The sequence below is a fragment of the Pteropus alecto genome, unplaced genomic scaffold (assembly GCF_000325575.1).
Source record: "Pteropus alecto unplaced genomic scaffold, ASM32557v1 scaffold65, whole genome shotgun sequence".
Taxonomy (NCBI): Eukaryota; Metazoa; Chordata; class Mammalia; order Chiroptera; family Pteropodidae; genus Pteropus; species Pteropus alecto.
The window spans coordinates 1,770,137-1,784,802 of record NW_006439191.1 but is presented as its reverse complement, the minus strand read 5'-3'; the positions used below and the strand labels follow the sequence as shown (position 1 = coordinate 1,784,802).

The following is a 14,666-nucleotide window of genomic DNA, read 5'->3' as shown; positions in this document are numbered from 1 at the left end:
TACAATTAATAGTTACTGTTTAATTACTGTAATTATCTTGGTATCATGGAAACAGCGCTCGAGTTAGAAGTAGAAGATTAGTTTGAGTCCAGTATCTTCTACGATCAGCATATTAACTTGGTCAATTCTCTTAATGTTTTGCAATCTAATTTTCATCATATATAAAATGGTAATAATCACCTGTCCTGTGAACCTCATAAAATTGTTATGTAATTTAAGATAATGTATACAAAAGTTTATGTGAAAACGATAAGTAGTAAGCAGCGTATCACCAACAGTAATTGTATTGTTGGTATCGGTGACAATGAAGATCCTTCCCGGAGAAAGAGAGAGAGGTCTCCAGTCCCTTGGTGAGTGAACATCCAGAAATGGAAGCCCCATGTGTAGGAAGAAGAATGCACACAGCGTGAAGCCCTCCCACCACCGTGACCGTGTGCACGTCTCATTCCATGTCTTCATTTGTAAAGTAGGAATGATCATCATTACTTTATAAGGTCGCAGGTTATAATTGAAATACCACCTATTAACAGTCTAGCCGAGTACGAACACTCTCATTCAATGCTCCCATCTTACTGTTCGTTTCTACAACCAGCACTGACCTCAGTCAAGTACGAGGACGAAGTCCTTTGCCTTTAGTGACCCACGAGCTGTCACACCCCTCCCAGATCCCGACCTTTAGGTGATCACTCTTCCTCCATACATTCGAGGGTCTGTTTAGTCACTACTCAACATTTATGGAATGCCTATTACGAGCCAAGCACAAAAATGACTAAAATATGCCCTGCCCTTGATGTGCTCCCCATAAAAGCAGAGAGGTATGGAAATGCTCCGGGCCTTTTCTTTTTCCTTTTTTTTTCTTATTTTTTAGGCAAGGCAACCCTTGGTTGACCTCACAGATTGCAAGGACCTTGTCAGTTTACAATCCCTTATTTTTATTTTTTACGCCTACAGCACCTGGTCTTCCTAGGTGGTCTCCCATCCAAGTACGAACCAGGCCCGACCCTGCTTAGCTTCTGAGATCAGACAGGGATCGGGCTTGTTCAGGGTGGCGTGGCCGTAGACGAGCCTTTTCTGAATTATTTCTCTAATTTCCTTTCGTAACAAACAACTCTCCAGCCGATATGCCTCTACACTTTTGCTAAATTTTCAGTATGCATTCGGTTGTATTTTAACCACAGGAACACATACTCCTGCTATTAGGAAAATGTGCTTGGAGACTACAGAGCGGAAGAATAACGCAGACAGAGAAATTCTAAAATCATATTTAAAGGACTGATAGTGAAAATTTACATAGGTTTTCAGTCATCAGAAAGGAAAAGTCTGACAGTAAAAAAAAGCAATAACATCGATAATGTGCTTTAGAGACAGATTTCGATTATTTAAATTCTGTAAATGAACTTGCTGAAGTTAGAAAGATATACTGATTTTACTAATTTTCTATGCATGGGACACAGGAAAGAAGAATTTTGTGTATATATATATCTATAGATATATAGATATATAGATATATATATTTAGTCATCATAAGCTCTGGACTTTAATTTAGCGACCTCTTTAAGTGACAAACTATAGAAAACTTTTATATTCAGTGAGAAAAAGACAGAAAAGGAGCCATTTGAGCATGAAGTTACCCAGGATTTATTATATTGGAAAGAACTGCACATTAATGGACAAGTGTGAAAAATTCGGGTGGATCCCAAGTGACAGAATGGTTTAAGAGAAATCTAAGCTCTTAAAGCTTCATAAACTGAGTAATAACAAAACACAGGAGCTGTGAAGCTTAAGGGAGTTAATCTAGGGTCATGTATAGAAATTTTTAGCAGAAAAAGACATATAAATAGCTAATTTCTCATCTTTGATTAAAAAAAGATTACCATGGAATTCAAACTCTTGTATAGATTTACTAAAAGACTGTTAATTTCATTGTATTAGTTAGTACATATCAGATTTTGATTTTATTGATATAAAAGAATAAGGCCTCAAAAGAATATTGGTAAATATTGAGCCAAGTCTATTAAGGCACAAATTAAATGCAATATATCATAACATAGACTTTAATGTATCTTCATATATATGTATACATAGGAAGCCATATACACGAACCTATGTAGCTTTGCATATATACATATAAATGCCAAAATTAAAAACAGGATCATCAAAATATTACTTTCAAAATATTTAGCATAAATCCAATGAAATTTTGAGATATGAATAATATGTTTCTCAACTAGATCTCTTCACTATATTTGCTCATTCCCCTCCTAATTTTATCACCGGTAGTTTTGGTAAAACAAAGAAATATACATTATTCTCTCATTTCACTTCCTTATTGCCAACAAATGAAGGTATAAGATTTGTTTTCAAATAATTTCACATAACTGAAACTATAAATATAGCAAGGAAAGATGGAACGCTGCTATGAGCTGTAATAGTGTAAGATAAGTAGCTTAATATGGATGCAGCTAACAAAATTACTGTTTTAGTATCTATACCAATAGGGATTTTTTTCTTTTTGCTCGTTTGTTTTATTTTTCTTTATGGTTTGTTTGCCTTTTCTCCTCTATTCTCGAAATCTTTCTCAGATCAAACTATTGGTAGTAAGCGTGAATTTTCACACTTAACATCCACAGAATTCAGGAATGAATTCTGTCTTCGTTTCTCTATATGGAATTCAGGTCAGTAGAGAAAATTTGTTTTTTGTTTGCCGTTTCTTTGATAAAGAGCCAATTTAACATTGCTTAATTTAAGGATCATAACACTGTCTTCCATTCTCCTGGTATCTGGTGCTGGCTCTGATGGCTGGCAATCATGTCTATAGTCACAGCTTTCGATGTCTCACACCCCTCAAAATAAGCACCACTCTGATGTTTGAGTTCTGTTTGCTTGTAAATAGCACACATCTGATTTGGCCTTCCTGTTGCCTTGTGCAGCCTCCTCACCACCCAGGCACACAGAAACCTTCGTGCCAAATCCACACCATCTCAGGCCCGAGAGGAGCTTCTCAGAGACATCACGCTTCCACCCCGTGCGCCCTTTTCCCCGTGTCAGGGTTGCTGGACACGTCTCCGAGGCTTCTGCCAACGACCTCTAGCCAAGCTGCAAAATCCCAGGAACTGAAACGCCCTCCATTTCCTACTTGCTTCTTCAAAAGCTCCCATCAAAGTTTGCTCTCCCCTCTTGCAACCTGGGACTCACTTACCTCTCATCCTGCATTGGGGCAGCAGATGTGCTTCCTACTCGTTTTATACAGTCTCCAATGGTTTTTTTATCTCATACCTGGCGATTTTTTTTTTTCTTAACTTATTGAAGTATAACCGAAGTACACTAAACTGCACATATTCAAACTAGATTATTTGACCAGTGTTGGAACAGATTTACACCCATTAAAAACCAACATTTGTCTAAATAGCCCATCCATAACGTAGTCTCTTTATCTTGTTGGTCACGAGATTCACTCTGAGAACAGAACCCATCACTGACTCTCGGCTATCAGATCCACAAGGTTAACGCTCTGTGCATCATCCCATCTAGACCGTGTGAACACATCTGCAGAAAATCGTTCAAGTTCTTAACTTACAACTGCCTGAGTCTTACCCTTTGGGCAAATAATCCGCAATGAAAGCATTACCTAAAATGAACTGGACAGCTGAACCCATATGTTCTCGGTGTAATCACAGCACACCTATGTGTTCCTTCCCATATGGAAGAAATATGTCAAAGGGAGCAAATCTACTTAATATTTCTATGATCAAAAGATAAATAGAGCCAAGTGTTAAACAAGTTTCTTCTGCATGGAATTATCTCCCAACCAGTTCTGCTAAGGTTAAGTACAAGTTCTTCATGTCTGGGGCTGATTCGTTAATTTTTTGCTTTTGTTCTCCTATTAGATCCATTATTATCAAGCTTTCGGAAAATTAATTCTGTTTCCCCAAAATAGCATCATTGATTATGATTACGAACTCTGAGTGTTTGGTTAAACAGGCCAATATCCACGAAGACATGATACTTCAGAAATATACCACGATTTTTGTTTTCAATGTCTAAGACTACAACTATTATTTTAAAAGTCTATTAACAAACTTGTCTTAAACATAGATCGCTCACACTCAAAAACCTTTGTACTATGGGAAGAATGCTCTATGAAGTATAATTAGGATCAGGTTAATTTTCAGTAAAATCTTAAATTTGTCTACATTTTCCTGAAGCTGCTGTTCTGGGGACTGGAAATCAACAGAGCAGAAATGTGATTAGTGACCAGTTATTTCTGGTCACTAAACCTCTAAAGTCCATGAAAAAGAGGAGTGAGGTCCCCTGATATAGAAACTGACACTAATTCAGGGGGAGATATTTAAAAAACTTTGAAATGTCACTGTTTGCTAAATATACAGCTTACAAGACTTTATACCTCCTAATACCATTGTTCTTTCTGTTATTTTCCAAAAAAAAAAATCATAATTATATAAACTATTGTTTAATGTTCTTTAAGCATTTCTTATTCTTACTGAGATCACACAAATGCAAATGCAGTTTTCCAGACAACTACTGTTTGACCTCTTTCTCTAAATATTTATAACTTTAGAATCGAATATTAATTATTATCTGCCATAGTGGAGACGAAAGATACACACATACTTAAATAGATACATAGAACACATAATGCAGAATCTTATTCTTGGCGAATCTTTGAAGTAATGATGATGACGACGGTGATAGTTGCATTTCTTACATGCTTTACCATATTCCAAGAATCTTGCACTTCTCCTAATTCATTTTCACCACAACCTAGTAAATTAACCTTCTTCTACTTGTCTTATAAACAAGATAGATAAGGCTCAAATCGCTTAGGTGTGTTGCTTGGTTTGTGTGTGGCTTAGACAAAATCTAATCACAGACCTACCAGCCTGCAGATTTCCACGGCCCCGTCCCGGTCACGCGGTGCATCCTCCCTCAGACTCATTATCCACCTTCATCGGCGTTCACTGGGGAAGAAAAAGCCAAAATCATTAACATATTATTAAATCTTTAAGTCGAAAAGACCAAGAACTCTCGAAATTTGTGCTTTTATATAGAGAGAATTTTAGATGGCCAAATTTAAGGCTCATTCTACTTTGCAGGGTTAACTTGAACGACACCTGTTGACTATTCGTTCCCTGCCCCGATGCCCCGTGTGTCCACACGCAGCCGGTCGGAGCCCTGCTGGACCTGCCTGAGGCAGAGCGGCTCACATTCGGAGCAGTCGAGGTGCCAGGTCTCACTGACAGACGCTTTCTCCTGTGAGCGGTGACATGAATGAGACAGACAGTGCTACTGAGGACACTCCAGGAAAAGCAGTTGGCACATTTTATTCTTTGGAATCGAAGCCCTGTAGCATGAGGGATTATAAAATTGTGAAGGGAACCATAAAAGTCCTGGCTCTCTGCTAGAGTGAGAGTTTTGTTTTTGCAGATAAACCTAATAATGAAAATGTCAAACTAGAAAGCACTTCTTTTTTCTTTCCTAATACGCAAGGCGTCGGTCCCTCCAAATGTATGCGTGACAAATGAACTTTGCTGCTATTGATTTAACATTGCAAAGATCGAATAGAGGAAAAGACTTATAACAGAGACTTTGCTAAAGAGATGACTGGTTGCCACCAGCCAGCTTCTTTCCTGGTGTGTGATGGAGAGGGACATCTTTAATTCCTCCAGAATCTGTAGGAGCAAAAAGTGCATGTAGGACACTAGAATGAGGACCACTAGAGCAAGGTAGCCTGACATTATCCCACATCGTACTCAAGAGAGCTGGCTTGAGCAGAAAACACACCTCACAAGACGGAAGCTGGAGGCATCCTACCAGATGACACAAGGCTGAGGGACATGTCTTAAGAGACCAGACAGAGGAGAAACTGCTGATATGATATCTCTAGTAAAGGTATTTTTTTATTATTATTTTGGAAAGAAATGAGGCAAAAGAAAAATAATTAATACTTGCCATAGTCAGAGAAAACCAACCAAGAAAAGACTGATTCGAATTCACGGAGACCATTCCTTGCCTCTTCTGTCCCTTCCCTTCCCCTCGTTGGAAGCTGGCGTGGTCTCAGGGAGTCTAATGCAGTGGGACATGGCAGGACAATGCTGGATGGGACCAGAGAGGAAGCCTACCCTGCTCTCCTTGGTGTGTAGTCTTCCAGCCAGCAAGAGCTGGAGGGGGAGCCATTTAACAGTGACTGGAGTAAGAAAGGGTTTATTCTTATATGGATTATATGTGATAATTATTAAGTTGGATTTTTTTTAAACGGAACTATAGTAATCAGAGAATTGTTGATTATCTGTGAGTGATCACCCTCCCCTCACACATGAAAGCATTATCTGCCCAAGGCAGAAAAGGAATTCTCCTTGGAATGGATTAAAATGGCTACAAAGAAAATGAATGAAGTATTTTCTATTTAAACATCACATGTCCTGTTTGTTTAGACTTTCAATTCTGGAACTCTCTTTAGGATACTCTTAAAGCACTTCGTAGTTTACCTTTTCATGAATCGTCGGTCATATACTAGGTATCTTTACATTCGGGGAAATTTCTGCCTCATTTAGATGCCTGTTTTAAACTGGGGCTGTACTCGGTTTTGTCCGTATCTTTGCCATTTCTAGTTATATATGCCCCAGGGGCTAATACGGCTGCTACACAGAAGCGTAGGTAGCAAAACGGGTAACACGTATATCTGACTGTCTGCTGCTCTAGTTCTTCTAGTTAGACATCTGCAGAGCTTGTGTGTGATGTCGAGGGGACTGCCAGAGGCTGGAGTAAAACCTCTTCCTTGCCATCAAAAAAACACTTGAAAGAATCTGCGTGCCTGGCCTTGGTTAGGTTCGTCCTTGCGTACGACGTTCACACCTCTCTTGCCCCAGTGCCGTGAGGTCGTGGGCTTCCTGAGACCACAGGAGCCGTTCTCAGGGATGTTCCGCCCCTGGCAATTATTGTCAGAACTGGGACGAACCGACTGAGTTCCTTAGTAAAAATTTTTGAGGGGAGAAAAGAAAAGTGTTTACAGGTAAACCGGGAATAGGATTGTGACTAATTTTCCACTTCATCTAAAAGATAATCATTAATGCTCAATTAAGGAGATTTGGTCCAAAAGTATTTTCAAGTATTGGGTCAAAGAATGAAAATAAGAATTTTTTTGTCAAGAATTTTTATCAAAATTCACTTATGGTTATACAACTTTTCTAATGGTTTTAGGATAAAACACCGTTCCATCCTTTGAGAGTCGTCTCTCTAGAAAGGACATGAGAAAGTCAAAGTTAAACTGAAACTGAAAGCACCTGACGAGGCTTCGCCCTAGGTTTGTCACTGATTCTGTAACCTGGAAAATCATGTAATGTTGCTATGACTCTCATTCCACTGAATCTATTTTGATAAGATTACTCATACCCTCTAGAAATAAAGAAACATTTCTTACACTTTCGAATTAGAATGAGTATATTCAAGCTTGTCTACTTCATAAGGCTATTAGGATCAAAAATATATGTGAACGAACTCACAAAAGTGTAAAGTGGAATGCAAATACTAGTAAAGGCTAAATTCTCAAAAGCGTACTGCATATGTTTAGAAAATGCACTTTACACGAATTTGTTTGCCAGTCCTCACGGCAACTTGGGTCAAGTGCTTTTCCAGCCCCGTGTCCACAGAGGGACACAAGACTATATACCAAGGCCACATCAACGGTAAATAGTTACCAAGTAATCAGTAACAGAAAAAGTCTTTTACCTGGAAGAATATTTGTGGGGAAAAAAAAATAGTACATCCAAAATATTGATTTAGAGCAAATGTAAATTTAAAATACATCAAAATTTATTACTCTCCAAACTTAGATTTGTGCCTTTCTTATAGTTAGCTACTTTTCCTTGAAAGTATCAGATTATACAAATGAAGATGATTGTTTGATTCATCGAATCTGTAATCTAAAATATAAAATTCCAATATAACCACAAAAAGGACACTAATGATGAATGCACGATAGACATGAGGCTGAGAAGTGAGGAAGAGGCAACACCCACAGCTTTTGTAATTTGAGTTTGGTGTGAGCGTGGATTGTGATTTGGAGAGGCTGGAACAAACCACATGAAAACAGGAACTCAGCAAAGCCAGGAAGACACATTTTGCTGTTACCGTTGTCTACAAGTGTTATCTCCATGGAGGTAGATTACTCCGGAAATCGTTTGTTTTAAACGCCAATATCAAATTGGTCTTCCAGAATAGAAACACGAATGGGGTGAAAAGCCATCTCTCATCACATAAAAGCTCTTTATAGCATTATGCGATTTTCCTAATGGGTTACGACTGTCCTTCCTCAAACTTACTGTGGTCATTTTTACAAAATCCCATAAACTTGAAAATCAGTCCCCTCAATATCCCTTTATGTAAGATTTTGCAACTAGTGTGACTAAATGCCTTCATTTCTCTTCTTACCATTTGCACCAACTACAAGCTAACTCGGCTTCAAAAGATTCTCACATCTTCAGAAAGAGCAAAAATGCTGTACTTCTCATCTTGATGAGCAGGTCACAGGCCTGGAGAACCGTGGAGCTGAGAACAAAGGGCTGCTGCTTTGAAAACTGTATGAACCCCAGACAAGGAGTGCCGTGATCCTGCCTGCTGTAGCGAGGGTGCTGCGTGGCTCTGACCCACTCCTGCAGTTCCTTTAGTCGCCCTTTCGTTCACCCTGCTCTCTGACACGGACCGTGCATCCTCACGCAATCCACCTCGGTACTGTTTGTTGGAGGGATGGAGTAAGCGTGCATTGAGTTGAACACAGCCTATCGCGACCTATCGTAGAAATCACCAGGAAGCGCTGGGAGTGCCAGTGACACCAACAGTAAAGCCAGTTCCATGAGGCTAAGGAATGATCTATTTGCTGGTCAGTATCTCAGATTTGAAGTAGATGAACATGGTGATTTTAACTGATTTTGACTCAGAAGGCAAAATGAAGAGAAAGCACAGAAATTGAATTGACTTTTTGTAAGTCAGCTTAGCATTTTCTCACTAACATGTCAAACTGTCCAAAAGTTCTAAGAATCCTGTTACTTTTTGTGAATCTAAAAGTTCTAAGAATCCTGTTACTTTTTGTGAATTTCATTTCAAGAACGTTACCAGTTTGGGGATCATAATAAGTGTAACAGTGGGAGATGAGATAGTATCACCAATATATATTTTGAAAAACCTCTATAAAACCCATTAATTGTTGGAGGCTTATTACCTGGATTTTATTAGTTTTATATCACTCTAAAAGTAATATGTTTTATAATTATATTAAACTTTTAGTTTCTAAAGAGAGTTTTCAGAATATACAAACCTAAATTAACAGACTGCTTCAGATTAGTATTTAAGAAAGTGTCTGTCTGTCTCTGCCCTATCGATATTGAAAATATGTGTATAGTCTACAGCCATGCCACCCTGAACAAGCCCAATCCCATCTGATCTCAGAAGCTAAGCAGTGTCGGGCCTGGTTAGTACTTGGATGAGAGACCACCTAGGAAGACCAGGTGCTGTAGGTGGAAAAAATAAAAAATAAGGGATTGTAAACTGACAAGGTCCTTGCAATCTGTGAGGTCAACCAAGGGTTGCCTCGACTAAAAAAATAAATAAATAAATAAAATATAAAATAAAATATGCATATAGCAAGTGGTGAGAATCCAAAATACTATATAAGCCCCAAAAGTAACTCTGCTCTTAATCTAAAGTACTGAGCCACAGAATCACAGCACATACCATGAATTTATTATAAAATCATATAATGTTATAGTTATTATACTTACATATTTTATATATTATATAAAGTTATATACTTTATATATTATAAAGTTATTAAAAAAATTTATTTCGATGGCTAAATTAACACAACCTCTCTTTCTGTCTGTGTGCCCTGTGGGAAGGGTGGCTGTGGAGCGCGTGTGTATGCGTGTGGCCACACACTTTACTCAAGGGCCCCCCAGCGGCCCCTCCCTGTCCCGTGTAGAAACGGGGAGAGAAGTCCATTGGTAAACTGTGCAAGTGAATTGGCAGGACCTGAATTTACTCGGGGGCTGAAGCCACCCATTCAGACCCCAGGCAACGTGTGTTGCTTAGAATGAAGTCAACATGAAATTGGTGAAAAATATGGGAAAATACAACAGAAAGATTCTTATTCTTTCCTTTATAATAAACCAGTCCAGTGACTACTCTTCTGAGAGAAATAAGAGACAATCAGGAACCATTAGTTTGTTCTCTGTGTCAGTGAGTCTGTTTCGGTTTTCCGTCAGAGGGAAGGGCCATGGGGAAGTGGGCCAAAAATGTGAAGGGGATTGAGCAGACCTCCCGTCATGAAATAAGTCACGGGGGCGCAATGTACAGCACAAGGAAGAGAGTCGATATCATAAGAACTTGGTGCAGTGACGGATGGTTGCTAGACTTATGGTGAATACTCTGTAAGGTACGTATATCTCACATCACTATGTCTAGACCTGAAGCTAATATATATTGTACATCAACTATTATTTTAAAATATATTTTTTAAGAAAGAGAAAGACAAATGGTGACAACTTTCCTGGGAGGAAGTAAAGACCTCCCAGTTGGAGACACAAGAAATTTCTTTCACAAAATCACTTCTGAATAAGCCTCTGTTAGGGGGAAGGTTTTTAAGGCAGGATGATTTATGCAGTGGGAGAGAGTCGAGGGGATTAAAGGTGACTCCTGGCCTTGGGTAAACGACATAGGCCCATTTCTATAGATTATCCATGTGTTTTTTTGTTTGTTTGTTTGTGTTCTCGTCATGAAGTAATGAAACCTTTCTTTCTGCTTTCCTGTTTTCCTTCCTTCACCTTTTTTTATATCAACTTTTATTATGAAAAATTAACATATGTTATTACTTTTGGAACCTGCAGCATCAGTGATCACCTAAATAGAATTAATGAATGTATGGGATCTGGGTAAATGCCTCTCACTTGTAACAGACACGGAACTAAAACAAGCTGACCTACGAGGCACTTGTGATACTGTTGGATTAGGGGCAATTTGTATACCTAGAAATACTGATAAATATTTTTTTATAAAGCTTGAAGATAACAGCACTTTATATGTGCACTTTCATATATCATGTGAAATCATATCACATATCATATGTCATACATACAACATTTTACTTACTCTTCACAATGACCTAGCAAAAAAAGGTAGTATTTAGAATTTTTTATTAGTGAACGGATTGAAACTACAGATTTTGTATTCATTCCATAAAAACAATTCAGGGTTTGCTAAAATGAAATTTTTTCTTGGGTCTACAAAATAATTTTCTGTTTTAAAATAGATACACATATCATATGTCATACATACAACATTTTACTTACTCTTCACAATGACCTAGCAAAAAAAGGTAGTATTTAGAATTTTTTATTAGTGAACGGATTGAAACTACAGATTTTGTATTCATTCCATAAAAACAATTCAGGGTTTGCTAAAATGAAATTTTCTCTTGGGTCTATAAAATAATTTTCTGTTTTAAAATAAGTAACATATTTTAAAATAAATGAAATAATAAATCACAAATGTATACTTCCCTTTTCTCTCTCCTACATTTATTGCTATTCAGATGGCCTGTCATCTTTGAGTCTTTTCTCTTTCCTTGGACAAACAATAATTAACTCCCACTAATCAGGAATAAGTCCTTCATTTTAGAACATTCACATTTGCTGTCATATTCTTTCAGTTTTGAATCATATAACTTTTTATTGTAATTTTGTTTGAGATATTTTGCCACTTCACACGTAAAATAATCTCAGTGTATATAGAAAACAAAATGAAAACAAGTAAGAGGAAACGTTTTTTGTGTGTGTGCATATGTATGACCATGAAAATTTAGACGTGTTCCAAGTTTTGTGCAGCGTTAGCAGAAATAGCGATATTACTCTGCAAGAATCTCTTTTAACACTATCTCCCGACAACCATATCGCGCTTCCTCTTCAACATTTTTTGTCGTTATTTGGCTCTTTCTTCACATAAAAAGCGATCAATATGTTGAGACTTATGTCTCCCATATTAAAGATAATCTTGTCTCTATAATCATATTACAAAAATGCACTGGTGTTTTTAATGCCAGTGGCTTTTAGATAATTATGTTTTTAACACCAGTAAAACTTATCAGCATAACGACCCATTGCACAAAGCAGAGGCATCAGTGGTGCTTTGAAACTAACATTTCCCCCAGGGATGAAGAGCCATGGAGTCTCTAGTCCTTTCTCTTGACAGGTTATAAATATGCTCGGAAGTAACTGTTTTGATGTTGCCTTTAAAAAGGGGGTAAAGAAGTAAAGAATAGCAGGGCTACATGCATTTTCACATAAATTTCTCTATCACATTTGACAGTTTAATTATATTGCTGTTATTTGCATTTCTCATGTTACTTCATACTCTGGTCCTAGCTAGCGGCTTTCCATAAAGTGATACTTCATAGTGTTCTTTGCTGAAGGAAACCTTAGTTTCTTGTTGTGCTAGATAAATTCAATCAACAGCAGCCATATGTTCAGAACTTTGAAGTTTGTTAGAATCAACAATTTCTGAAAGCCTCCGTTCTTGGCTATGCATAATACATATCTGCAAATCAGAGCGTTCCATGATGGAAAGGGAATTTAGAGAAATGACTATGGAAATTTACTAGAGGAAAAAAAGAAATTGTGTCCATATTTCAACACAATTTGGAAAGGCTTAAATCCGTTTCTCCCTCTAGCCACAATTACCTAAGAATTAGAAAGATTTCTGCCATATCTTATCTCTTCTCAAACTTTTCCACATTAGAATCAACAGATAACTTTGTAGAAGCATAAATTATCTGAATATTGGTTTGTGTTCTTTAATATATGTCATGGCCGTCAGACTAATTAATATGGCAACATAACATATTTAGTCTTCTTCAGGGATGAGTAGAATCACCACTCAGTATTTTGTGGAACAAAATAGAAGAATCTGATCTGAACTGGCAAAATTATATAATTTGGTTTCCCTCTATGATCAGCCATGCATTTTTACCAAGCTATTGCTAATTTTTGTGTGTGTGTGATATCGAGAAAACTAATAGAAATCTTAGAATAAAGCCTCCAAGGTCCTTTATTCTGCCAACCAGAAGTCACTAGGTTCGGAAGCTTGAGCAGGTGCTCAGCACCACCTCGAAGACTTGTGAAAGTGAGAGTCTGGGGGGTTCACTAGCTCTGGGTTGGGGCTCAAGAGTTTATATTTCTAACAAGTTCTGAGGTGACGATGATGACACTGGTCTGGACACCACACTTTGAGACAACTGAATCAGTGGGATACCGTGTGAAGAATTAGATTCTTCCCTCAGACAGTAGGGCAAATTCCCTCATTCCATACGACTAAGTAGATCATTTTGATCAATATCTATGTTCTCCCTTCTCTTAAAATGACTCCTAAAAGAACTGAAAATTAAAAATTTGGTCCTATTAATGTAAGAGCTGAGGATGAGTAAAGAGACAATCCTCTTCTGCTGCACAGAGAGTCAGAGCACTTTGAAGGAGGAGGTGTGGGTGGGTAGATGGAAGGGAGGAAGGGAGGAAAAGAGGGAGAGAGGGAGGGAGGGAGGGAGGAAGAGAGGGAGGAAGGAAGAGAGGGAGGGAGGGAGTACTAAATTGATGAAACATTAAACAAATTGTCCATTTAACTCACCTAACACACTATGGGCTATGTACCTCGCCCTTCTCAAATGGCGTCCAGGGCTTATATGCGGCAAGGATACGAGAAGTAACCCAACAACATGGCACATGATAATGGAGCATCAATTTTATGCAGTGATGTGAATAGAGACACATTTAAAATAAGGAGATATGCGGACCATAACACCAGATTTAAATGAATTAGAAGAGCCTCATGTTTGTGTTGGCCACTGTGACCCTTCCTTCTACACATGCCCCACCCCACCCCCCATCTCTGTGTATTCATACTAAGCTTCTTTTATCAACAGAAGTGCCAACACAGAAAAAAATTTGAGTGAACTCCATAAAAAAAGGGGAAAGGAAGTAAGGGAGTGATTCAATTACAGAACTTGTCGAGGCTGTAACGAATATTGTGTTTAACTATCAGCATAATTGAGGTCGAAGAATTATAGTAATAATTGCTTAAAACTTTTATCACATACATGTAAAATAAGCATCAATTTCACAAATGTCAACTCCAAACCGTTAGAATAGCAACTTTAAATTTAAATTCTGTCTCTTGAAAACGTAGGTGATATTGGTGAACACCTCCACTACTATTTCAATTAGGAAACCAAGAATATAACGAAAACAGAGCTTGCTACACACACACACACACACACACACTACTCCAATTGTATTTGTGATAAAGTAAAAAATAACTTGCTTTTCAACAAATAAGACAAATACAAATGAACATATAACCCTTGAGCCCCAAACTTTCATTCCTGGAAAACTTCATCAGATAAAGTATTCAAAACTTTGCATCAAATATCTCAAATACCAATCCTGATAATATATTTTAGGCTAGTGTTTAACCTTCTCTAGATAATATTAGAAACATTCTAATAGCTGAGGGACGATTAGACAATCTAATTTTATATAAACATCACTTAAAACTTCATGAAAAACATGAATTAGAAGTTGATGCTTTAAAATGAAAATTGAGAATTA

General features: G+C 37.7%; 2 pseudogenes; one reads left to right on the top strand and one right to left on the bottom strand.

The window, feature by feature from the left end:
* Positions 1–942: 942 nt before the first annotated feature.
* LOC112483293 lies at positions 943–1,062 on the bottom strand (annotated as a pseudogene).
* An 8,352-nt stretch (positions 1,063–9,414) lies between these two features.
* Positions 9,415–9,533, top strand: LOC112483301 (annotated as a pseudogene).
* Positions 9,534–14,666: the final 5,133 nt, after the last annotated feature.